Genomic DNA, 27,809 nt, shown 5'->3' with positions numbered 1-27,809 from the left:
TGTGGATATCCAGTTTTCCCAGCTCCACTTACTGAAGAGGCTATCTTTTCCTATTTTGTGTTCTTGGTGCCTTTGTTGAAAGTTAGTTGACCACATATGCATGGGTTTGTTTTGGGGCTCTCTATTCTGTTCCATTGATCTATGTGTTTATTTTCCTGCCAGTACCATATTGTTTTGCTTTCTATAGCCTTGTATGATAGTTTGAAATCAGGAAGTGTGATGCCTCCAGCTTTGTTCTTCTTGCTCAAGATTGCTTTAGTTATTTGTGATCTTTTTTGGTTCCATGCAAAGTTTAGGGTTGTTTTTTCTATTTCTGTAAAAAATGCACTGGCATTTTCATAGGGATTAAATTGAATCTGAAAATTGCTTTGAGTAGTATGGACATTTTAACAATATTATTTATTCTAATCCATGAACATGGGCTACCTTTCCATTTATGTGTGTCTTCTTTAATTTCTTTCATCAGTGTTTTATAATTTTCAGTGTACTGATCTCTCACCTTCCTGGGTTAAATTTACTACTAGGTATTTTATTCTTTTTGACTCCATTGTAAATAGGATTGTTTTCTTAATTTATCTTTTGTTGTAGGTGTATAGAAACACAGCTTAGTTTTGAGGAGCTGGGATCTTAATCTGTTTGGGCTGCTATAACAGAAACACCATAGACTGGGTAGCTTATAAAAAACAGACATTAATTTCACACAGTTGTGGAGTCTGGGAAGTCCAAGATCAAGGGGCTGGAAGATTCTGTGTTTGGTGAGAACCCACTTCCTGGTTCATAGACAATGCTCTTTGCTTTGTACTCACATGGTAAAAGGGGTCAAGGGAGCTTTTTGGGGCCTCTTTTGTAAGGGCGCTAATCCCATTTGTGAGCAATCCACCTTCATGACCTGGTCACTTCTCAAAAGTTCCATTTCCTGATACCATTACCTTGGGGGTTAGGATTTCAGCATGTGAATTCTGGGGGGATACACATATTCAGTCCATAGCACCAAGCAAGCACTATAAACATAGAGCTAGGTAAAGCAATGCTTTTATTACCGGACTTTATTGTTTTGTATGTTATCTCAGTGTATTTATTATGGTATATGTTCTTTTTGTGACATGTATAGTTATGAATATTTTAGATTTACTTTTATGTTTGTGTCTGTGTAATCCTTTTCCAAAGAATTCCATGAAGCAATAATATTTTGTATTATGGTGAAATGTCTTTACAATAAATACATTTTGATAGAATGTTTAGACCAGCAGTAAATTAGTACATTTAAAAGTAAAATGTTATCATTGGCTAGAGTAAGAGGGAAATATTGGGATTATGTGCAAAAACTCATTCTCACCTATGTTTTAAAGTCTATATGTGTATGTGTTTATATGCATGTATATTTATGTTTGATGGTGGTTTGGGAGTTTCTAATTGCATATCTTTAGCTGGCCAGGATCAAGTCTCTGAGTTTGACAAACTCATGTAAAGAAGCATTTACTAGGCAATGTACACAACAAGTGTTTGCTACACAACCTACTCTGCTCTGGAAGACTTAGTCTTTGCCCTGAAGATGCTTGAAGTTGTTTCCATGACAGACATGCATCTAGTTAATGGAATATAAGGCAGCCTGATATAACGACTCAGTTAGATGTAAAGCAAAATGGATACTTGTAATCGGCTGAACATTTCAGCTCTCTTGTTTGTTTCATAGCACTCTAGCAAATGAAGATAACTTTACCAATGGTGTGTAACTCTGTACTTTATATAGAGCTGATTTTTAAGAGTACATTTACTAAATTGGATTATTCACTAAAAAAAATGTTTGTACCTTGTAAAACAAATCTCTTTTATCAGAGCTACTTGTAACTTTGATTTAGTGAGCCCTTTAACGTACTATTTACTGTAGGAATTTTACATATGAAGGTATGATGTAATTTGTTTCTTTTCCATAGAAAAGGGAATCACTTTTTCTAACTAAAGTTATCTCAGGAAACTCCATCTTTCTAGAATGTTTTATTCTTATGCCGGGAGAATATGTGTAAATGAGGGTTAGTTATTTTATTCATGATTTTTCTCAGGTAAGGGGAGGAATCTAGTTTTTTAAAAGACCGTGTGGGCTGAAAATTCTATGTTAATTAAAAGACTCAGTTGTAAATAACTTGAAACAGGTATCATGATCACTATTCCTTCTGTCTCTGATGACACATATTAAATGTTTGTTTGCTGGCTTGCGTTATCATTTTTGGTCAGATTTTCTTAGTAGCAAATTACTTTTTGTTATTTTAGGCAGCAAAAGGAAGGGGAAAAGACTTACACATGTAAGCCTTAGTAAAATCTTATAACATTTCAAACTCTGCTGTGATAAGGAGAAAGCTGTTTGGAAATTTTTCTTTGCCAAGAATGGAAACAATGTTACTTTAACAAAAAAGAAATTAAGAATTAAGAAGGACTTGTTAGGGGATTACTTATGCCTAGGAGTGCACTAAAGGTTATGGGGGAATCAAAAGTAACACAAGACATTGGTAGTATCCTAAAGAGCTGTCTACTTGAGTAGATAAGATTAAGACCTATGAAAAAATTGAATACTACAACAGGAAAGGCCCAGAAATGCCAGTGCAAAGTTTAAACAGCACATAAACCCTCATCATATGTTGGTCCTGACATATATAGGTATTTCCTGTACCTATATAACTCAGCACAACTGGACTTCCACCAGCACATTAAAGCCACTTGGTTTTATGTCGAATGTTTTTGTTTGGCCTTAAATCTAGTGAAGCAGCAAACCATATTAACTCTAAAGTTGCGCAAGAGAAAATCTTAAATTCAGAAGATGACAGGGAGACCTTTGACCAGGTTGGGGCCAGTTTCTTTAGTGAAAATCACCCCAAGGTTTGCTTCAGGTTCCAAATCGAGGTGTTCATTCAGGAGCTAATCCATCCTCCCTGGGCTTTTGGAGGCTTTTTGGCCTTTGCTGATGGGAATTTTGCCTGGGAAAGGACAGAGGAGTGGGGCTTAAGCTGATTGGAGTATGTAGTCACTGTCAAGTCCGGGAATGTCTAGGAGAAAAGATGAATAACACATTGCACCTTCCTTGTGAGGGGATCTTGCCAGCTCTGGCCCTGACCCTAGCCCTTTGAGGGGTCTCACTGTTCAGTCTCATGCACCACTCCAGAGCCCAAGCTTTTTTTTTTTTTCTTCCAAGTACACTTCATGCTAATGGTGCCAATTTATGCCTTACACGGTTTCTTCAATGATTGGATCAGTTAGGGCTCTGTTTACTGTGACTGAAATCCCAAAACATACTGGCTGAAGAAGAAAAGGGACTTTTTGGCTCTTATAACCTACAGAGTCAGAGTAGGGCTGATTTCTGGCCCAAGCAGTGTCATCAGAACTCAGTTTCTTTTCTCTCAACTCAGCTCAGCCCTCCCTCTGTTGGCTTAGACACGTTCTTCACTCATGAATACAAAATGGATGAGCTACTTCAGATTTGACACCCTTTCAAAACCAGGAGCCAACAGTGATTTCTTTACAATGTCTCACTGTATCTTATTGGCTTCAGTGGGGTCTCACACCATCTCTGAACTAATTTCTGTATGTCTGGGGATAGAACAAGCTTATTGGCTTAAGACTGAGTGGCATTCTGCATTCCTTGGTTGGATTCCCACCCAAAGCATATAAGTTAGAATGTGGAAGAGGTAATGTCTGAGAGGAAATAATAAATCCAAACATTAGCTAACTACAATAATAACTGAGCTTATTATTAATATTATGGTTGCAAATTCTATTCTGATCACCCATGATTAATAATAATATCTGTGCGGTTATCTAAAAAAAGTAGAAGGGATGGCGTGTGTTTGACAACAGTAAGAGCCACAAATGACCACTGTAATTTGGTGTCCAAATATTTTTGGCCAACAAATGTTCTCAGAAAGTATATACTGATTAAAACAGCATCTACAGCCAGCATGGGTATATGGTCATGTAGGCCTGTGGTTAGAGTGCTTGAGTATTTGTATATTTTGTGAATGAAGGTCAATTTTGAAGCCAGAATTCCAGAATTGGGCATTGTTGGTAAAGGATTAACTAAACCCCTTCTCCTTCTGCATAAGATTTCGACCTCTGGTTAATTCTGTAGCTCTGTTCTCCTGGAAACCTGAAAATAATAAAACATCAACAGTATTGCCAAGTAACATTGCTTAGGGTAGAAATGACCCTTGGCTAGTAAGAATGGCCACCTGGAAGTAGGAGAGTTTCCTTGGTATGGCCCTGGCTCTGTTCTCCAAGAGGGGCTGTTTATCCATTCTGCCCATGGCCCTGGCTCTGTCCTCCGGGAGGACCCCTTGTCCATTACCTTCCCTGAAGTGAGTAGTGAGGGGTAAGCCCTCATTGGTAGCTGTGCAGACTTTGTAAGCCATTTCCTAACCATCTTATTCCAGAGCCCAGAATCTTACTGGACCTACAGGCGAGAGCTAAATAGCCTCCCCTGACTGGGGTGAGTGGGCTGTTAACGACAATATTAACAAGGTTCAACGTTTCTGTGACGTTTTTGGTTTCCAAATGCTTTTATAAACATTAGTGCATGCAATCCTCAAAACAATACCACAAGTTGAGGATTTGGGGGTAGTGAGAAAGGCCATTGGGAAATTCAAGGTGAATTACTACAGCCCCATTCACACAGCAAGAAAATACTTCATGACTTGCTTCTGCTTTATGGGTCCACTTTTTAAGCCAATCCAGGCCATTTTGGGGGCCAGTAATTCAGCCACGTCAGGTTGTTAAAAGTCTGACTTGGCCTCAGATTCGATGAGACATCCATCTCTTCCCACCAAACCAATGACTTTTTTCTGGCAAAGGAAACTCATACTGAGAAGCCATATTCAAATCTGGAACACCTGATCCCACCCTCTTCTCTCCCTTTTATAGAACGGTGGATTTCAGTTATGGAAAGGCTGATAATATTGTTATAGAGCCATGACTTTCACTCCATCTTCCCCTGTGGCTGAGGGTTTCATAAGAGTGCCTTCAGAGGTCAGATCATAGCAGATGAGATGGGGGATGGGGTTGAGAAGAGCTCATCAAACTTGGCTCTGGGCTTCTTATCCCCTCTCAATCAGGGCAGCCCAGCTTTGGTCTGTATCATTAGAAGATAGGGTTCCACTACTAACAAAAAACTTGAAAACCATGGTTATTAGCTAAATCCATCATCTCTGCAGATGAAAAACTTGAGGCCCAGAGAGGTTAATTTATTGACCTGTTGTTACACAGATGCTCACTGGAGGAACTGGCATTAACACTTGGGTTTCCTGAATCCCAGATCAGTGCTCTTTGCACTGGAGTGGCTGCCTGTTACTTCCCTTGGTGTGGCATGTGGCCTAAGATAAGGGTGGGAGTCAGGCTCTGCCCATGACTGAGAGCACGGATGACTTGGGCAGGCAGCTTCACATCTTGCTCTTGGCCTCCCAATTCCTCATTAGGTGAAGCAAGAACAATCCTGGCTTTGCATCAGGGAGGGGATGCTCTGTGCATAGCTGATGGTGCACCCTGCTAGGATCTTGGCATCTTTCAGGCATTTTATCAGCCCCCATTTACCAAGCCACTGCCTGAATTCCTTCTGCTATTTCATCTCCCCATCCCCCATGCTGCTGGTTAACAATGCCATTTAAAATCTCAAGTAGGAGGGGACGACATAATTGTCTCATTAGATTTGGGGGTTTTAGAATGTTGTTCTTCCCCAGAGTTGTACAGATAGAGTGGATGTATGTAGGTCAGCTTGATTCTCTCTCTATCCATGGTCTGAGAGTATTAAATATGCAAGAGATGGCTGCTTTGTCCATGTCTCCTTCTCCCCAGTTCGCATCACATAATGTTTGTTTCTGCTCAGGAGTGGAAAGAAATGATTGCTTTAGATTTGCTTTTCTTTTACGAACTAGAGGAATACCTCACTATGTCTTATCTAAATGTGGCTTTTCACGCAGTTTCAACTTTTGTGGGGGGAGGGGTGTGAGTAATTTCCTCCTGTGTGTCTCATTGCCCCATAGAGAGGAAAACAGAACCCCAATGTTTGGAATGCCAATGATTTAGGAAGTTTCTAGCAGGTCTGCCATTTGTTCCAACTACCAGGTTTGGTCCCAGAAAAAGACTCTTGCATTTTGGCTCTGAGTGGTAAGGGTTCTCTGCATGTCAAGGGAAGGGGCCCGAGAAGTTGAAGGTGATGTGGTGTGCCCCCTAGATTCTAAACCTCCTTCCTATCCAATGTGCCTATCCAATGCTCAAGTGAGAGCTGGGGCTAGTCTGCATGAGAAGGTTCTGTGTCACATGTCATGTGTCTGGGTTGGTGTCCATCAGTGGAAATGATTAGGACAGACTTTGTTGGTAGGAGTTTGTCCATATTCTGAGAATTAAAGCCTATTTTCTTTAGAATTAGAGTCACTTTCTCAGCTGTTTATATTCCATTTTTAGTTTTTTTTTCTGTTCCTTGCTTTGTTCTTTTGGTCTTTGACAAATGAGAAAAATTCTTCTTAATAACTTTAAAAAAAAGTAATTGAAATGCTGTCCAGAGAGGAAAAAGTAATCAAATTGCCTAACAGAGAAACATTGTCCATTTGAGTTTTTATTTGTTTTAGCACTAAATCTCATTCCCCCCTCCCCTTTTTCTAAGCGTGTAACAACAAAGTAGGAGGTAATTTTTATTTTTTCCAAAATGACTTCAGGGAAATCCCTTTTAAACCTATGGATTTTAGCCCAATGAGGGATCCTCTTCCTTTGATCTAAATTTTGCATATTGTCTGTTTCTTACAGGGCTTCCGTATTGTCTCAGGCTCCACTGGAAATGCAGCAAGGATTCCTAGCACATCCCAGTTGCCATAGCAACAGCAGTCTTTCCCATAATGAGCTGCATCATCTGAACTGATGTCACAGCATCATGCAGCAGGTCAAACAAGGCATCTTCTAGTATTGCATCCTACAGATGTGCTGTAAACATCAAAAGAAGGCGGTGGGAGCAGGAGATGGTGAGTGTTAAATGTCTGGGCCTTTATTTTATGGCTGTTTTCTTGCTTAGTCGGTGTCTGCTAAGGCGGTGATGGGAGGATGTTGTCTGCTTAAAATGGACTAGGGAAAGAAGGGCTGTTTTACCTAAATCTGTTTTCAGGCTGCTGGGTTAAGACAAAGGCCTATAAGAGTCATAGAGGAATCAAAATATGTGGAATTATTCTTGTTCTATCTCTGCCTGTTATTTTTAGTGTTCTCATGGAATTTTTCATAAACATAAGACATTTTTCTATTGCAAAACCCCAAATAGGCTCTAAATTGAGCAGTTCACAGTATTTAAAGATTGTAAAGATATCTATTTCTTTTTTATGGGGAGAGCTCATTTGTCCCCTATTTGCTCTTGTGATTTATGAAATATTAAGTGATTTACAATATGAAATTCAGTATTTACCTCGGTTGGGTTTCAGTTTCTTCATGGCAAGGAACGAATGCTGAATAAGCATTTGACATAACCCTGATGTGAAAGGGGATCTCTTGAATGTTCAAGACAGAATTTTTTAAAAACATAGAGACCCAAACAAAATGAAATTACTTGAGCCTATTGATTTATATGGTAGTCCTTCGACCCGTGTCCTTCATAGTTAGTTGAAAGACTGCCACAATATTTTTTCATCTCTAGCTAGTCCTCAAAATAGCTGGAGTTATCTGCAGGCTGACTTGTAACAAGTCTCCTCTCTGCGGCAGTTGCAGTGAAGGGTAACCCTATGGAGAGCCTCTGCAAGTGGCAGTGGTGTTGCTACCTCTTGCTTAACTTTAACCAGAATCTGATAAGATGAATAAATAGCAGAGTCCTCAGTGACTGTGGCAAATACAGATCTGTGGGCTCAGTCATAACCTCAACTCAATTCTGAAACTCTATGTAAACACGTATGGTGCTTATTTCAACTCCTAGCTCTGTCTTTAAGCCTCTTCATTATTATTAATTTTTTTTCTAAAAAATATGACCTGTCATTATCAGATAAGGAGCAGTGAGTTGCCTTTTGTTTTGGGCAATGGATTTCCCAGGTGCAGCTGATTGCTACTAAGGGAGGGAAAGGAGGAGGCGCATGTCAGTCCAATTGATCAGTGTGTCCACTTGGGATCAGGGAGTGGTCTTTGGCTCAGTGCTGCCAAGCTGATAGTTTTTATTTGAAAAGTCGTACAGGAATGAATGGTGACCCTTGAGGCTGTTTATTGAGCCTAAAAGAGATGCATCACAGGAAGCAGGAAAAGCAGTACCTCTTGCTAGCTTGGAGTGATTTGTTTTTTTTGTTTTTTTGTGGGTTTTTTTGCACAGAGTCTAGCCTATTGGTCCCATTAAGCACTAGCTGGGATGAAACACCTTGGATTTAATTAGTTTGTTTATACACATCACACACATGCTGCTCTTGGTCCTTTAAGTTTATGTGCCTGACATGCAGCTGTTTGGGATGGGAGAGGTCAGCTCAGCCTGGCTTTATCGCAGGCACTTAGGAGCATGGGTTGTTCATTGCCTGCTTTTTTTATGTCGTAAAATGTGAACAGAAAGCTCTGCTGGGACTTCTGGGTGTGAATACAGCTAAGTCAGAAGCTCTAAGGTGACAGGGAGGAGTGCTAGATGGTGATGGGGGAGGGGAAAGTGTGTCTAGTGGCTGGATTAAGGGTCTGGAGAAAATCACTCAGTGGCCGTTGGAATTCATTTAAAGTATTACTTCCAAGGAAAAGCAATGAAGAAAGACTTGCTTTGGTAACATAAATTGCTAGGAATAAAAATAACCAAAGGCAGCATTTTAAGGAGTTTCCTATTTGCTTAATTTTTGTTTCTTTTGTCTAACAGTGTTCTCAGCTGCTTCATCATGGGTGATTTGTACCATTACTGGAAGTCGCAGAAGCCAGATTCCTTAAAGGCAATGATAGGAAAAGTGGAGTCATGCTTTGAGGGTGGGGAAGGCGCTGGAGGGTGTGGGCTGACGCAGTTATCTGGTAGAATCTCCTTCTAGTTTAGAGGAGCCTGTGATCTCTCCTCGCCTCTGCAAATGTTCAAAATGCTTTTGCAGTTCCCCAACTTTATGCTTTTGTGCTCTTTTTGCTCTAGGAGAACAAAGCCCTAGTAACGGGAGCTGTCATCCTGGGTGCTCGGTTTCTTTGCAGAGGGCCACAGCCTGTGCTGCTCTCTGATTAGCTGTGTGTCTTAATTACTGGCTAAGGCTATTTCAGTTGTCTTAGTTTAATATATCCCCAAGGGGTGGATGGGGTGTGCGTGTGTATGGGGGATGGGAGAGATTGCTCTATGGCTGCATTTTGTGGTGTTTCACTGAAACTTTCTAGAATTTAGAGAATTTTGTTTCACAGTGATTAGTGAAAGATCATTAAGATCATATTTATTGTGTGGCCAAGTTTAGACCATGGAAGCCTGACAAGAAACTAACTTCCTCTATGCTTTTGGTTATGGCTTTCTTCACTGAATTACAAAGATACAAAGAAGTTAATTCTTTGTAGATAACTAGGCCATGGTGGGGTGATAAAAAGAAAAATCATAGTAACAACCACAGCTCTTATTTATTCAATTCTTATTATGTATTGGCACTGGACTAAACATTGTATGTAACTTATTCGGCCCTTATAATGACATTATGAGATAGAGAGTAACAATCTCATTTTATAGGATTAAGTTATTATTATTTACATTTTACAGAAACTAAGTCTTAGCCAGGTTACCAAATTCGGCTAAGGTCATATAGTTAATAAGTTATTGGACCAGGATTCCAAATCAATGTGATTTGACTGTGATGCCCACCTGCTTACCCACAGTCATCTTAGTTTTATAGCATCTTAACTGTGTATACCATCAGAGCAGTCATCTTTACTCCATCAAACTCACCCCACCCTTCTCATTGTAATTGGAAAATCAGATTTCACACGTAGAATGAAATCTCATTTACAGCACTAAGATCCGTTTTACTACAGGGATGAGCATGAATCTTGGTCAGATCCTACTCTGATCCCGGATATTAAAGTAATGCAGACTTGATGCTCAGACCTTTTGCCAGGACCCTTGCTTGACATATCTTTCTAGCAGGATCTGAGTATGGGAAAAGCTACACGAATGAGTGTGGGCATGATGGAGTTGTAATAAAAGCAGGTCTTACCTGAGTCAGTAATGATTCAAGTTTGTTGTACCTGTCTTACCAGCTACATATGTAGTGCTCTGCTAACTTTAAGACATTTGAATTCCTTGCCAACACCAGCAAGGAATAGAAGAATAGACTTCTCTTACAGTCAGGAAGGTGTAATCCATCTTGTGGGTTAGGAAGATAAAAGAGAGTTATTTTGCTGAGTATTATTAGTGGCTGAATCTAAATGCTGCCTACCTCTGACAAAGTACAAGAATGACCGTCTTGTGCAACATCCTGGAAGCCTTGTGTTTGAGGAGAGCTGCTACAGTCATCTCTGCATCATCTTGCCCATCCCCAGCTATCCACGCCCAGTGTCATTATTGGGCCGTAAGGGCTGTTCTTTGTTTGACTGTGGGGCTAATGCACACACTGACAGCACATTGATATTGATTCCGGTATGATGAATACTTAGAAATATTATTCCACAGAGCTCATTAGCCGTTACTAGGTTCTGGGAAGAAGTTAATCTTTGTCCCAGCCTGTTGCAAGGAGGCCCAAGCTCATGTCTGCATGAGCTACAGGAATTAGAGGCTGACCAGAAAGCAACGGAGTTGCTGGGTGCAGTGACCACAGGAGTTAGGTTCTATTTAGGGAATAAAAAAGCCAGTGGAATTTAGGGAAGTTGGTAGTCCTGCTACATGTCTCAGATTTCCTTCTATTTCCAATCCTAGAATCAGGGAATGATAACTTGTTTTGATCCTATGTATTCAATTGAATTTAACACCTATTTATTGAGTCTCTACTATGTGCCAGGCACATAGCAGTGGAACAAGACAGATGCAGATCTCTTACCCAACTGCATTCTAGCAGCAGGGGTGGAGGTGCGGAGATAAAAATAAACAGATAAATTTACAGTGGAATAATTTATTCTCTTTAATACTGTAGTACTATTTCCATTTACTTCTATTCCAGAGATACACCCATTATCTCTGCACATATGCATATATGGTCTACATGTGGAGGTAAAATCGCTGCATTGAATAATAGGTTTGGTTTTTTTCTTACTTTTTTATATAACATTCATTTTTATTTAACAGCTACCTTCATTAGATATTCATTGAAAAGAGGTTCACTGTAAGCAAGAAGTAGGTGCGGGGAAGAGGTTGAGCATCTAGAATTTTTTTATATCAAAGTTTCAATACAAATTAAAAAATAAAAATTATTTTGTTCCAGTCAGCAAAGAAAAATAAACTGTGGGCACATCAGACTAGGAAAGAGGAAATGCAATGTTAAATGAAAATGAAAAAAAAGGGAGCGGTGTGAACTAGCAGAATAGTTCAATCCAAACTTTTTAAAGATCCTGGAGTTGTTTTCATTTTTCTACCTTGACAGGCTTAAGCCCTGTGATTTTTGCTTGATTTCCATAGAGCATCTCCATCACTTTGGCTTTGGTGGAGCCAAGTAGCTTTGATTTTTTTCTTCTTGAGTTTGGATTAGAATCTTGCTGGGTGTGAACAAAGCCAATTTGGTGATTAGCATTTTGTTGGTATTAAGCTATTCTGAAAAGTATAATTGTAATTAAACAAAAAGTACATGTCTATCTCAATTGACATAAACCTGACGTATGGAAATATGAAATGTATATGACAGATCAGTTTAAGGAGTTTTTTTTCATTTTTATGAAAGATAGTTTTAATCTTTAAAAACTGTCCAGTAAGCCCTCTAAATGGAACATTCCAGCCAGCATGCTGGTGGAGGTATGTTCCAGTCACCTCCAGCTACAAGCAGCCTGTTTATTCACCCTAGTATGCCTTACAAACATCACTTTAAATGGGAAGCATTTGTCTAAACAATCATATTAACTAATGTATTCAAAACTATGATTGTGGGACTTCCCTGGTGGTCCAGTGGTAGAGTCTGTCTTACAATGCAGGGGACATGGGTTCGATCCCTGGTCGGGGAACTAAGATCCCACATGTAGTGGGGCAACTAAGCCCGTGATCTGCAACTACAGAGCCCACGTGCTCTGGAGCCCACGCGCCACAACTACGGAGCCCACGCACCACAACTAGAGAGAAGCCCATGTGCCACAGTGAAGACCCGACATAGCCAAAAAATTAAATAAATAAGTAAACATGAAAAAAAACCAAAACTATGATTATATTTTTTAAAATATGTTATTTATTTATTTTCCTTATTTGCTTTTGTTTTTTGGCTGCCTTGGGTCTTAGTTGCGGCACTCAGGATCTTTGTTGAGGCGTGCGGGATCTTTTTGTTACAGCACGCGGTCTGCTCGGGTTTCTCTCTAGTTGTGGCGGCGCGCGGGCTTCTCTCTAGTTGTGGCGGCGCGCGGGCTTCTCTCTAGTTGTGGCGTGCGGGTTTTCTCTCTGTAGTTGTGGCGCGTGGGCTCCAGGGCACGTGGGCTCTGTAGTTTGCGGCATGCGGACTCTCTCATTGAGGTGCGTGAGCTCAATAGTTGTGGCACGTGGGCTTAGTTGCCCTGCAGCATGTGGGATCTTAGTTCCCTGACCAGGGATCAAACCTGCGTCTCCTGCATTGGAAGATGGATTCTTTACCACTGGACCACCAGGGAAGCCCCTCAAAACTATGACTGTATTTTCATGAAATTTTCCATCCTTCACACGCGTGTGTGAAGGATGTCTGACTTGTGACAGTCACTTGTGGAGTGACTGTTCCTCTTTGATGGCAGTTGCACATACCCAGCTCAATAGATGGGCCATGAATGGGAAAACTTTTCAGGGGAGTATCACTTTTTATAGGACTTTGGCTATAGCAACAGACTTTTAGGTATTTTGAATTAATAGGGCTGAAGATTTCGTTTCCACAAGCACATACCTATCAACAGCTGAATCCCCCAGTTGGTTTTAAGACTTGGTGAAGACAAAGGAGAGACTTTTTCCCTTGTAAGCCACCAGCCGTGTTTTTCTCTGTTCTTTTTTTTTTAAACATCTTTATTGGAGTATAATTGCTTTACAATGGTGTGTTAGTTTCTGCTTTATAACAAAGTAAATCAGTTATACATATACAATATGTTCCCATATCTCCTCCCTCTTGCGTCTCCCTCCCACCCTCCCTATCCCACCCCTCTAGGTGGTCACAAAGCACCAAGCTGATCTCCCTGTGCTATGCGGCTGCTTCCCACTAGCTATCTATTATACATTTGGTAGTGTATATATGTCCATGCCACTCTCTCACCCCGTCACATCTCACCCCTCCCCCTCCCCGTATCCTCAAGTCCATTCTCTAGTAGGTCTGTGTCTTTATTCCCATCTTGCCACTAGGTTCTTCATGACCTTTTTTTTTTTCCCTTAGATTCCATATATATGTGTTAGCATACTGTATTTGTTTTTCTCTTTCTGACCTACTTCACTCTGTATGACAGACTCTAACTCCATCCACCTCACTACAAATACCTCCATTTCATTTCTTTTTATGGCTGAGTAATATTCCATTGTATATATGTGCCACATCTTCTTTATCCATTCATCCGATGATGGACACTTAGGTTGCTGTAGGGCATGCTCCAAACTCTTCCAGCCTTCTTGCATTTGTTTGCTTTGAGTCACAAGGGGAAGTGGGAAGAGAATGTAGAACCTTTAGAGCAGGGTCTCAAACTGGGTGATTCCTGAGCTTGTTTTGTATAGCTGCAGGGCAGGCTTCATGGGCTGGCAACCTATGTTGCAGCATAGGGCCCTGCGCTGAGAGGGGTCCACACTTGGTTTAATGCTCTACTATTGCCAGCTTGCGATTCTTAGTAATTTTTGAGCAAGGGGTTCTTCATTTTCATTTTACACTGGACCCTGCAAGTTACCTAGCCAGTTCTGTATGGCCCTTTTGATATAAAAAATTGACACACAAATCTGAGTTTTAAGCTTCTCTTTAAGAATTAGATAATGTGGCTCACTTGGCAAGAGTTGACTGCCTTAGATGGAGCAGTATTCTCCAGTTCATCACGGTCTCCCCGCTACTCCCATCCATTTACCCCCACTGCTGCTGCTTGAACCCTGTGGGTATTTGAGTTTGAGACTTCTATTCCGGAATAATTCACATGGCAATTGTAGAGCTTAAAAAAAAAACAGAAGGACCATTGTCAAACAACCGAGAGAAAAGATGCCATGCATAGTAATTTAGAAGCATCCATGGTAATTCACCACCATGCACGGTAGTTCAGTGGGATTTCTTTTATAGGCAATGGGGGGGACATATTACATTGTACCTGAAGATATTTGATAGGTCAGGCTTGTTTGTCACCGCCACTTCTTTCAGGGGAGAAATCAAATGTTCTTTGCAAAGAAGCTAATTAACCATCCTGTTGGTTCATTGTTTGCATTAATTTTCCCGCCCTTTGTTTACTACTTGATTACTTTTATCCCCTGCTTTGTTTAAGTTTATTTAAATTACACAGTATTTTTATGCTGGCTGGGTATTTTTTTAGCACTATTTTTTTCTCTCTATTCTTTCTTTCTAGGAGGCTAGGGACCTATAATTTGAGATTATATTACTGTAGGAAGAGTTCACTTTTTTTTTTTAGTTAAAAAGGGAATTACAGTCAATATTTATAATGAACCCTTCTCCAGCAAGGGAGTTCCAGCCATGCTAATGTTAATGTTCGTAAGTCCAGATCTGCCATTACTATTTATAATAATGAGATGCTGGTGACAGACTCCTGGACCTTATAGTAGGTAAAGCATTCTCACCCACCATGTCACAGTGAAAAGATACTGTATTAATCTACAGATGTGCAGAGAAATGTTAGAGAATTAACATGAATGATGGTATTTGCTGCACTGGAAAAAGGTTAATTTTTTTTTTTTTTTTGGCCGTGTGACAGTAAACAAGGACCTGACAAATCCGTAAGGGGCTTGTGTCACATCTTAGAGATGGAGTCTTCTCTAAGGATTAAGCCCCAAGGACTCACAGCTTTACTCTGTGCCCTGTAACAATCCTAATGCCCACCATGTCCACCACTGTACAAGCTGTAAAGCCAGCTGTTTCAGATAATTTCACCAGCAGTCAACAATCAACAGATGTGTCAAATGTCTACCCTGTGCAAAACCATGTGCTGAAGGAACACTTTACAACTTAGGGCAACCATAGGCAAGCACGTGTGTATTACTTGGAGAGCTTGTCATAGACTTAACACTGTGTTGTCTGGGCTCTGCTTATAGACAATTCTGATTAGTTCTTCCCTTGCTCTAGAGGTACTCTGAGATGGGGCTCCAGGTATATCTGGGGCTGCCATCTCATCTTCTATTCTTTTCATTCAATTCCTTGATTTAAATGTTTTTTCTTAAATAACTCATTACTTTTTCTGGCCCACTCAGAATCTTTGTTTCCCACCCACTCTCAGCTTTTTCAGTTCTTAATGCTCATCCTTTGTTTCTACCCCATCAGTCTCCAATCACTGTAACCTTCTGGGATAGCTGTGAATCCACCAAAATCCTCCCCACCAGCAGCCCCCCAGGCCCCCATCTTCCCTGCTACTGTTTATTCCCATTATATTATCATAAAAATAGCCCATCTAAAACCAAATGACACTTCAGCTCCCCTTGTGAAGTAATCTGCTTACATTTAGCTTTAAATATTTAATTCAAATATTGCACTGTATTTCACCTGTTTTTTGTTTTGCTGTGAATTAAAAGAGAATGAGTCTAAAACGCATATTAGTCACTCTTCCAGGCAATCTATGTGGGGCATCAACTAGAAATTACCAAAATAGCAGGGCCTTATGTGGTAGAAGACTACATGCAAAATTAAAACAGGTGTACAAATGTAGTTAAAAATTTTTGTCCTTCAGTGTTATTACCACATTGCATTTTCAATTAAAAATAAATAAAAATGGGGGGAGGGGTTGGTGAGAAGGTAGGCATCACAGCAAGGCTCCAGAGAGAAACACATTTCTTCAGCCTTGCTTAGGAGTGGCACGCAGCTTATAGAACACTGAGAATATCTGTCTCAGAAGAGCAGCTGCTTGAAAAGAAAGGACAGACCTGAAAATAATGGTAAAAAATAAAAACAACCACAAAACAGGCATGATTGCTCAGAGAACTAATAAAGAATCAGATTGGTGAATTAAAATATTACAGTTTTCACTAATTTAGTATTAAATGATTGATAACATGATTTTTAAGCATTTGAATTTTGACTAAACTGAAAATGAATACGCTAAGAGGCAGAGGACCAAGAAAAAAGTAACGTAACCAGCTTAAGAAGAGACGTGTTTCACCATGTTATTTTTTACTTAGAGGGTTTTTCCTTTTGGTCCTTGCTCTGGTTAGTATTATTAGGTTTATTTGTTGTGAAGGTGAATAAACCCATATATTTTGTTTTAATTTTAAAAAATATTTTCTTTAAGAAAATAACAAAAATCATGGTCTCTGGCATGATATTTTTTTCTGGTGCTTAGATGCTAAATCTTAACTCCATCCTTTTGTAATTACTACTTATGCTTAATACCCAAACACGAAGTAGTAAAATGAGTGCTGTCAACCAGTTTGAGGGGAAAACAAAATGCTCCTTTTCAGAGATACTCTAGAATCTCAAATGGTGGTGGAAAGGCCACATTACCAAATTTAAAGTGAATTTTTGCAATGGCTTGTACCAAATGAGAGATTTCTATTCTGGATTTTGGAATCCTAAAATCCAACAATTTACACATATGTATGTAGACTGATATTCTCTGTGCAGGAGATTAGTGGTGGGGGAGTTGGGCAGGGGTGGGTGGTCCCAAGAAGGGAGCAATAGCTTGCTTCCCTTTTGACTCATTTCATCTCCTGACACCCTAAACCTAAACAGTAAACAAGAACAGAGCCTGGCAGGGTGGGTTTTGGAGCCGGGCATATTTACATTTGAATCAGCTCTAACATAAGATGAGAAGATCTGTGATTTTGAGTTTCTTAGAGTGTCATTTTCCCCATATGTAAAATGAGGAGAATATCCATTTTACAGAATGACATGAAGTAAGTATTTTTATGTAAAGTTACTAGCACAGAGCAGGCATTTGATAAATAAAAGTTATTATTATTTTGCTATTCACAAGTAGTGGGGTAAGATTATTACTCCCCCAAGAAGAAATTTAATTTCTCAACTTCAACCCTGAAACCAATGAAATACTTTTCAGAGCTTTTATTAATGGAAAGAAAACCCTTTTAATATATTTTAAATGCTATAATATATTTTAAAGGCACATATATTATCTCACATAATTTCTTTTTCCCGCTTAATTTTTCTCCATGGCACTTATCACCATCTGCAAACTACACATTTTACTATATTGTTTGTCTCCCCTTAGTACAAAGCAAGTTGCACAAGGGCAGAAATTTTTGTCTATTTTGTTCATTGATGTTTCCTTAGCTCCTAGAATAGTGCCTGGCATGTGGTGGTGCTCAGTCAATTCTTGTTGCACGAATGAATGAATCCACATAACCCTTTGAGAGAGGCAACTTGACTGTGTTCAGTATGTAGAAAATGAATTCTCTTTTTCAGTGATGCTTTTCAAGGTTCTGAACACCTTTGAGTGATTCTTGCTATTCCAGATAGCATGTCAAGAAGCCCTTCTGGCTGATGGTTAAGCCATCATACACCATCCAGTATTCTAAATTCTTCCATTGAAAGCAGGGTTATTGACCAGGCAGCTCTGATGGGCTTCTCCTCTCCATGGGGTTTCTAAGAGGGAGCTGGAGTTTCCTTGGTCATTTGAAAGATACATTGATTCTTCTACTAGTGGTTGTCTCTTTCTATCTCTTTAGTGAATTTGAGACTCCTTCAGGATCACTTATTTATTCTCCTTGAAATCATGAATTCTGAGCTGTAAATCTCAGATTGATTGATGGATTGGTGGGATTCAAAGGAATCTTCAAGGAAAGCACCAGATAAGGGAGAATGATAAGCCATGGCAGTCAACTCTTTCCTATTTCTATAAAAATGCTCTAATGAGAAATAAAGCAAAGCATAGGCACATAACAATACACTTGCTTGGCCAGAAGAACATACCACTTCATAAATGAAGGAAATAATTAAGAGAGCCGATTTCTGCTATATATTTTGAATTAGAGGCAAACTATCTTTTAACAGTGGATATCTATAGCTGAATTTTGTACCAAAGACATATTCTAAATGTCATGCTTTTGAACTATGTCTCAGCCAACAGGTGTGAGATTTTTTTCTTGAAATTCAGACCATTTTGACAGCATCCTATTTTTAGAATGCCTTCCTTTTTTAAAAGGCAAAACAACATCCAAAAGCAATTAGAAAAACATCTTGAGAGAAGGCAGTGTTCTTGTTATACCATAATAATAATGGGCTGAATAAGAAAATGTAATGCTGTTAAATTTATAGTTCACAGTGTTTTTAATTTTTTAAATTTTATTTATTTTTGGCTGCGTTGGGTCTTTGTTGCCGCACGTGGGCTTTCTCTAGTTGCGGCGAGTGGGGGCTACTCTTCGTTGTGGTGCGCGGGCTTCTCATTGCGGTGGCTTCTCCTGTTGTGGAGCACGGGATCTAGGTGTGCGCGCTTCAGTAGTTGTGGCACATGGGCTCGGTAGTTGTGGCTTGCGGGCTCTAGAGCGCAGGCTCAGTAGTTGTGGTGCACGTGCTTAGTTGCTCCGTGGCATGTGGGATCTTCCCGGACCAGGGCTTGAACCCGTGTCCCCTGCATTGGCAGGCGGATTCTTAACTACTGCGCCACCAGGGAAGTCCTATATAGTATTTTTATTTTATGGTTATGAAACATATTTAATATATTTACTTTTAGCAACCTCATCATGCTACAGGATAAAAATTATGCCTTATGAAAGTTTCCTTACATCTGCAATACATGCCATGGCCAGTTGCAGTACACAAGGACATTATTGTGTTCAAATAGCATGCTATTTTGACCTATTTCAAAGAGCCCTGGACTGGAAGTCAGGAACCTGAGTTTTAATTCCTGCTAATATAATCTTCCTGAACTGTAGTTTCCTCCACAGTAAAACAAAAGGGTTAAAATAACTGATTTCTGTTTCCTTTTATCTCTAATATTTTATGCCTCACTTAAAGGGTTCTCCCTGTCTTTCAATTGTTCAGCTTTGTCATTTTTCCAAAATGATATTCCATTAGAATATTTTAAATTTGCTTAATGCCCTCATATAGATGAAAACATATTTTAGTTTATACACCATTTAAATTTCACACTTGTGTGTTTCATTAGCTTGTGTTTCACAGTACTCTTGGTGGTTAACCTATAGTCGATACATAAGGTTTCACTTAAACTAACAAATTACTGTCTTTCACAACAAACTTAAAATTTTTTTTCCAGTTTTATTGAGAAATAATTGACATACATCTCTGTATTAGTTTAAGACATAGAACATGATGGTTTGATTTGTATATATTGTGAAATAATCACTACAGTAGATTCAGCTAACATCCGTCTTCTCATATAGATACAATAAAAAAAGAAGAAGAAAGGAAAAACATCTTCTCCTTGTGATGAGAACGCCTAGGGTTTACTCTCTTAACTTTCCTATATATCATACAGCATTGTTGGCTGCAGTCGTCATGTTGTACATCACATCCCTGGTACTTCTTTGTCTAATAACCGGACGTTTGTACCTTTTGACCACCTTCCTCCAATTCCCTCTCTTCTTACCCCCCTCACAACAAACTTTTAAACAGTTCCCTTATCTTGTAAATTCAAATATTTTCTATTTATTCTTTCTCCCTTTTAGCCATAACATGTATTTTCTGTTAATGAGTTGAATGAAATATTTGGTGCTCCTCTACCCTTTCTATTGGGTGTGGAATTTCTTTAGAAGCTCACACTGCTGCTCCAGACGTTCCCCCCAAATACCTGTGTGTGTGCTTTTATAAGGTCACACCATATGGAATTCCCATTTTTGTATGTCAAAAATGGCCAAATATTGGCAGTTTCATGTGGCTCAACCTAATAATTTGTTAATTATCATAACAACATGTTTACTATTTTTATAATGCAGTGATGAAGTCAGTCCCTAAATGAGTTAGGGAAGTAGCTCAAAGAGCACGCAGGGGCTTTAATGAAAGACAGATCGGGGATTGAATTCTGCTTTTCTGCTACCAACAATGTGCCTTGGGCAAGTTGCTCAACTTTGCTGAGCTTCCATTTCGTTTGTAAAATGGAAATGCTGATGCCTGCCTCATGGGCTTGCTGAGCAGAATGCTCATGGCTCCTAGAATGGTGCCTGATACATGCTTCAAACTCAGTAATGGTCATGATGTTGTTACTGGTAACCATCGTGTACTCCCTCAATGATAAATCTCTAAATGTTTAGCTAGAAAAACAAACAAATTGACCTAAATAGATTAGATGAGAAATGGTTACAAGAAGGAGCAGATTCCTGGGAAGAAGAGTCCTATCTTCTAGGGCCATGTAGACGTTTAACAAGATTCGCAAGGGACATTTTAGGGGAGAATGGGAAGGTTGTCTTTCATGTCATCCTCAAATAACTATTTCTGGAGCAATAATGCCATAATTCATCTGGCATCTGCAAATTTACTTCAAATGTTTTCCTTTTTATATTTTGTTTTTTGAGAGTAACAGTAACAAAGTTCTCTTATGAAAACTATGGACTGTAAAATTGTATTTATTTATAACAAATAGATTTAAAATTTTATTTGTAAAATTCTTTGAGCCAAAAAAAGTCACAGAGGTTAAATGTTCACTAGTATTACATATGTTTTAATGCCTACTAGGTAAGCGAGTTTAATGTTTTATTTAGCCTAAAACAACTCCCATGAGACCGTGAGTCTGGTCCCAGACCAGAAGGGACAATCTTTAACTCTCCTCCTTTCCTCTGAATGATCCTGTGCTTGTCGATGGCTTCTCCTGTAGCCATGTGCTGATGACTCATGAATTCAGATTTTTACCCTCTGATTATTTTCCCTGAGATTCAGACTTATATTTCTCCTGCCTTCTGTTTGTGTTCTCCCAAATCTTCCTTGAGTACCTTCACTCTGCACATCTAAAATCTCCTTCTCTTCCGCATTCCAAACTTGTTCCTCTTTCTGAACTCCCTGTCTGGAGTAAAGGCTTGTCTTCAATCCCATCCCTCAGGGCAGAGACTGGGTGTCATCCTTAGCCTTCTGTTTCACCTCTCCCCTCACCCAAGTTCTGCTGAGTCACCAAGTCCTGCTGAGTCACCAAGTCCTGTAGAGTTTCTAACTCCCTGGGATTTGGTGAAAATGAGCTTAGGGTCACCCCAAATAATTTTTTATTGTCTAATAGACTTAGGTCATGTTTCCCCACCTCCTGGCTTCGCCTTTTCTACACTATAGACCTGATATTTTTAGACTTTCTTTCATGGAAGGCCCTTCCATCCCCATGACCTTTCTAGCTGTGCTCTGAACCTTTTCCAGCTCTGTGAAAGCCTGTGTCCAGGACAACCTCAGGTATCCAGTGTGGCTGGTGTGCTGTGGTGAAGAGGGGGAGAAAATGCACAGTGTGAGCACTGGATGGGGACCCTAACAAATAAGAAATGTGTTATCCTAGATGGAAAAAGTGTGGGGGTTTTTTTTCACTTTGAAATAAAAATTTGTCTGATCAGAGAGTTCCAAAAGTTGATACATAAAGTTACTACATCCCGACTCAAGAGGATTACACACTGCTGACTTCAGCACCAGAATGTATTTCTTTTTTGTAGGCGTGATTCTCATTTGTCTTTTGAATTAATTCCAGTGGACAGGAGCCAGTTTTTTTTTTTTATTTTATTTTTTTCTTATTAGTCATCCATTTTATACACATCGGTGTATACATGTCAATCCCAATCTCCCAGTTCATCCCACCACCACCACCACCCCCCGCCGCTTTCCCCCCTTGGTGTCCATATGTTTGTTCTCTACTTCCATGTCTCGATTTCTGCTTCACTTCACTCTGTATGACAGTCTCTAGATGCATCCACATCTCTACAAATGACCCAATTTCGTTCCTTTTTATGGCTGAGTGATATTCCATTGTATATATGTACCACATCTTCTTTATCCATTCGTCTGTTGATGGGCATTTAGGTTGCTTCTGTGTCCTGGCTATTGTAAATAGTGCTGCAGTGAACACTGGGGTGCATGTGTCTTTTTGAATTATGGTTTTCTCTGGGTATATGCCCAGTAGTGGGATTGCTGGGTCATATGGTAATTCTATTTTTAGTTCTTTAAGGAACCTCCATACTGTTCTCCATAGTGGCTGTATCAATTTACATTCCCACCAAAGTGCAAGAGGGTTTCCTTTTCTCCACCCCCCTCCAGGAGCCAGTTTTAACTCTGTGGCTCACAACACTGGCATTGTTCACAGTAATATTCACAAGAGAGCAAATCAGCAACCATTTTTCCCATTGAAGACAACTAGTTCCCATGAGGAAGGCAGGTGGCATGTTGGTGAGCTGTGCTTGGGGTCAGTTAGATCTTCTGAGTTCAGATCCCAGTCACATACTAGCTCTGTGCCTAAGGGAAGTTGCCCTTCTGGGCTCTGCTTTTCTTCATAGTACCTGCCTTGTCAAGTATTGTATAGTTTAGGCACAATGTGTAGTTTAGGCACAAAGCACCTAGCACAGTGCCTGAGATACTGAAAACTCTCAGGAGTAGTTAGTGGAGGCTGGAGCTATTCATAATGTAAAAGCATGACTAACTGGTGGCCAGCCTTGCTGCCTGACCTTGTTTTAGGAGAATTTCTGTTCCAATCCCAGACCTGTGAGATTTCAGTGGTCAAAGGAGTCTTGTATCAGCATCTTATCCAACTACCCTGCTTCTTCCCTAAATTGGACAGGAACAACCATATCATATGACTGATATTTATACAGATCTTCCTCAACTTATGATGGGGTTACCCATCGTAAGTTGAAAATATTGTAAATCAAAAAAGCATTTAATACATATAACCTACTGAACATCATAGCTTGGCCTAGCCTACCTTAAATGTGCTCAGAATACTTACATTAGCCTACAGTTGGGCAAAATCTTCTAACACAAAGCCCATTTTATAATCAAGTATTGAATATCTCATGTAATTTATTGAATACCGTACTGAAAGTGAAAAACAGAATGGTTGACTGAGTATAGAATGGTTTTAAGTTTATCAGTTGTTTATCCTCTTGATGGTGTGGATGACAAAGCTGCCGCTGCTCACCATCAGAGAGTGTCATACTGCATATCACTAGCCCAGGAAAAGATCAAAATTCAAAATTTGATGTATAGTTTCTACTGAATGCGTATGCTTTTGCACCATTATAAAGTTGAAAAGTCATAAGTTGAACCATCATAAGTTGGGGACGGTCTGTATATCAAATTTTATTTTCCTTATGCTTCCTTTCTACACTAATTTTGGGAAAATGTTTCCATAGAAAATTGTTTTGGGCCCAGTGAATAATAACATTTACCGTTAAACTCTCATAATCTTGTCAAGGGAAATTCCACACTTTAAAATGTGCATTTACTTCTCTAATATAGATTCAGTTCACACAATCTGTTGCACCCTCAGGTATTAAAATACTCTAAATACTCAATATTAAATGTTGATTTCACATTTTTCCCACAGACGTTGTATAAGTAAGCAGACACAAAGGTTATGCATCCACTCTCAGGGGACACAATTGCTGGTTTTCCCAGCACAGGTAAAGCTTTGCCTTGGAAATGATTATGTGATTTAGCAGTGAGGGGTTAATATTCCTTACACTGTCAGATGTGGTGTAGGCTGGAGCCTCTCAGCTTGAGTTGCCTCCATCACTGAGCTCCAGACATGTCTGGGCATGTCCACTGAATGTCTGCCCTATGTTGCTGATGAGTTAGTGGTCTGTTCCATCAGTGGACAGAGTGTATTGGCACTAGGGTCAGAAGAGATCTCTGAAGAGAAGTCATCCTAAGAGAAATGGAGTCTGCCATGATAAGCTCTAATTTCCAAAGGGTGAAGTGACTCTGAGCCCAGTTTGAGGTGGGACACAAGTTATCCTCTCTTGGTCACTCCCTGGACTCAGGGCTGAGACCTGTAAAAACTGGGGAGGGGCAAGTGTAGTGTACATAAGAGCTATTCAACTAAAGAATCTGTACCTGATTTGAGCACAAGACCACTGCTTCAGCAGCCTTAGGCAGAGTATATTGTGCAAGAGGGAGAAAGGTGTGTTCCCATCTATCTGCAGATGCTCTAACCAGAGGTTTCCAAATTCTTTTGATTGACAGCCTTATGTGTTAAAAAATGTCTAAGCCCTCACTTGTATTAATATATTATATATTTTATAAAACATACACAAAAGTAAAAATTAAAAAGGATGAAACAAAAATTAAGCAGAAATCTTAAATTTTCTTTACATTCCCAAAGGTTTGCCTTGCATCTCCCATGGGGCGAGCCCCCACCCTGTAGATTATTGCCCAGAGCATCAGTGAGAGGGGCCTGCTAGTGCCTGGAAATATCAGCTCTTCCTGGCAAAGGTGCCCATGCTGTAATGAGTGTGCACACACATTTCATGCTGAAACATCATGAAATTCTACCCAGTGCTCTTTTTTCAGGGAACTAGACGCTGGTGAGGCAGGTAAGAGAAAGAAACTGGTAAATGTAAGACATTACCAATAATGTGACTCCATCTGTACCCCTGAGCTGGCCAGCCCTGGGGAATATTGGGTTGTACAAATCAAAAACATTTCTGAGACAGTATGTTTGTACTGGGTTTTAGAGTTTACAGTCAGCTTTTTACACGTAACTCCTCAACAACTCTGTAGGATATGAAGGATGGAAATTGAGAATTTCCTTAAACCAATTTGATCACACCCAATTCTCAGGTTCTTTTTGGAAATCATAGTAGCTACCTAAGAAGTTTGAACTGATAATTAACTACTCTTCCACAACCTTTACCAAGTTGTAATGAATGCAAGCCTCAGACCAAAATTTACCACGCATACAGGTATTTATTAGACAAACATTTATTAGCAAAGTAGGCACAAAATATTTCATACAATCCGTTTGATAGGATTAATGAAGTTCTAGATCTGTTTCCTTTTAGGTGCTCCAACTGTATAGTAAAAGCTTTACTTGAGGTAGGATTCTGTGCCCTTCAGTAAGCATCACACAGTCAGAAATTCTTCTGAACCAGTTGTTGAAGACAAAGACAGATTAGGGATTGAGCCTCAGACAACATCACTAAGGGGCACATCTGAGGATTCTTATTCTTTTCTTCCCGAAAGTGTTTCTACTGTATTTTAAGTAACTCACATGTCTTGAATACCTTTAGTTTTTCCAAGGAAAATCCATTTCTAACTTTCAGCTTTCTAAATGACAAAGCAGTGATTATTGATTGAGGTAGGAGTGAGGCTACCCCCTTTTTGATATAATGCTGGCTGGCACATACCCCCCACCCAACGACTATATTTACCAGATATTACTTTAGCTGACTAAGTGTAGAAATGAAGCTTAAATTAATTGTCATATGTATATCACACAGATTATACTGAAGTATTTTAAAGTAAATTATAGATTTTGTTAACACTGGGTTACCATCTTACGTTGAAGCTTATAGTCTATGATTTGCTTGAAGTCTCTTTGCTGGTGAGGGGTGGGTCAGAAACTGAACCCAGGTGTAAATGATTCTCAATCCCGCTCTCTCTTTGTAATACCAATGCATCTGACTGTGTGCACTTCCAGTGCTGGCCTCCTGGGACTGAAGCCTTCTGCCCCTTGGCTACTTTTCAGTAAAGTCTAAAGTTTAGTTAATAGTAATAACCCAATGTTAGAAAGTAAGGAATTGCTTCTTCTGCTGACCTGGTCCCTTCTGTACTTCTTCCTGAGGAGGGGAAAGATAATCCCCACCAGAATTATGAGGCTTTGCTTCCATTCCCAAAAGGTGGCTTTGGTTGCTCTGGTTCTTATAGCTCTTTTCCTCAAGGATATTGGGATATGTTTTCCGGGGCCTGGAGGACATTTGTGTGAAGCCACATGGTGTCTGAAGGCCATGACCCAAGGGCAGGGGCTGCTCTGGACAGTGAGATAGAGATGGACTGAGCAGGTTAAGGACCTGGAAGAGACAGCTGGGTGGGATCATGTTGGGAGCAAAAGCAAGAAGTTCAAGGTAGGCCAGACCAGAAATATTCTAGACAGGAGCCAGGGGATTTTACAGGTTGCAGCCTATGGTAGGGATCAATTAGCCTTGCTCAGAAGAATATAGACCTGGGTTAGACCAAGAAAAAAAAAAAAAGTTAGTACATTCTGAGATACCAAGAGCAAAAAGCAGTTATCCAAAAGCTAACAGAAACCCAGAATGTTTAGGAAGAAGATTGTGGATGCTGAAAAACTGAGAAGAGTTTTGTCATGTTGGGAAACTTCTGCTTCCTTTTATCTCCTAGCATTCCTCCTGCAATGCTTTTACCCTGCACTCTATAAGGCTTCTGATATATCCTAAAGCAAGGTGAATTTTCTACAGTACTTCCCACCCAGCAACTCAGCAGGGCCCAGGTAGTGCCCTGAAAGATGCGAGTGACCCTATATTTTTTAATCATTCCTATTCCTGTGTCCTGAGCCTGCCCATTGGTCCCAGGGTCCTCCCATAGATCCTCCCAGGACCTGTGTCTCCCAGGACACCTCTCTGATTCTCATGACCAGAGGATCCCTAGTGGCCACTCTAACTGGCCAGAGTACTTAAGGTAGAGGTCCCCTTTAAGTCACCCCCTTAGAACTCTTGCTATTGGTTATTTAATTCATAAAAGGGACTCTCTAGTACCTATTGCTCAATAAGAATGATGGCATTTGTGGTTTGACACAACAGGAATTGTTTGAAGGGATTTTTACGGATCTATTGGACAATAGCCATTTCCATTCCAATGACATTGCAGTATTTCTAAACAAAAGTTATTTGGGGCAGGAATTCAGAACTGCACTCCATAGATCCAAAGTGAGTTTGACTTGTATATGGGAGTGATTCTTTTTTAAATGCCCTTGAAATGTTTCATTTAAACTTAACAATTAAGGAACATCTTTTTCCACAGAAGTCTTTCGATTTTATGGCTCTGTGTAGATGCTAGGATAGGAAAGAAAAAATGTCTTATGGTCAAAGAATGTAGAATCCTGGGCCAGGGGTGGAGGAGTGTCTATTTCTTGGCCTTATGTGTTCCTGAGCCTCAGAAATATAGAAAGATTGGTAGGCCTATTGGGGCTTGATATAATGACTAATGGGATATAATTTTGGTTTAGGGTTTGGAAGTTCCAAATTTATCAAAAATGTACATAATAGTAATAATAATAATAACAATGATAATAATGGCTTTCTTCTGTTTATTGGGTGCTAATTATGTGTCAGGCTCTATGTTAAGAAGTGCTTCACATATGCTAACTTATTAAATCTTCAACAAATTTATTAAAAGGTAGTTGAAGGGACACATTCAGTGCCCAGACCTTGGTTTCTAAACACCCTTCTTCAATAAAAGGAATAATTTTCTAAGGCTAGGACAGGGAAAAGTTTAAGATGAGTGTGAACATCATGTAGTGTGAGAGAGTAAGGAAGTGCTCACAAAACAAAAGCAAAAGGATGGGGCATGTCAAAGGGACACAGGAGTCAAGCTGCAAGAGCTTCTTTTTTTTGGTCGAGCTGCACAGCTTGCAGGATCTTAGGTCCCTGATCAGGGGTTGAACCGGGGCCCCTGGCAGTGAAAGCACCGAGTCCTAACCACCGGACCATCAGGGAATTCCCGAAAGAGCTT

The 27,809-nt window shown here is 39.8% G+C and overlaps 1 protein-coding gene across 10 annotated transcripts in view; it reads left to right on the top strand.

Moving 5' to 3' along the window:
* AKAP6 (A-kinase anchoring protein 6) overlaps nt 1–27,809 on the top strand; it is a 580,300-nt gene that overhangs the window by 94,455 nt on the left and 458,036 nt on the right. For all 10 annotated transcript variants that reach the window (XM_068546345.1, XM_068546336.1, XM_068546308.1 and 7 more), the window contains one exon: nt 6,781–6,992. The gene's annotated coding sequence lies outside the window, so the exon portion shown is untranslated. The remainder of the gene's footprint in view (nt 1–6,780; nt 6,993–27,809) is intronic.

This window comes from Eschrichtius robustus, chromosome 1 (genome assembly GCF_028021215.1).
Source record: "Eschrichtius robustus isolate mEscRob2 chromosome 1, mEscRob2.pri, whole genome shotgun sequence".
Lineage (NCBI taxonomy): Eukaryota > Metazoa > Chordata > Mammalia > Artiodactyla > Eschrichtiidae > Eschrichtius > Eschrichtius robustus.
Note: the sequence above shows the minus strand (reverse complement) of the source record. Positions and strands in the feature narration are given on the sequence as shown.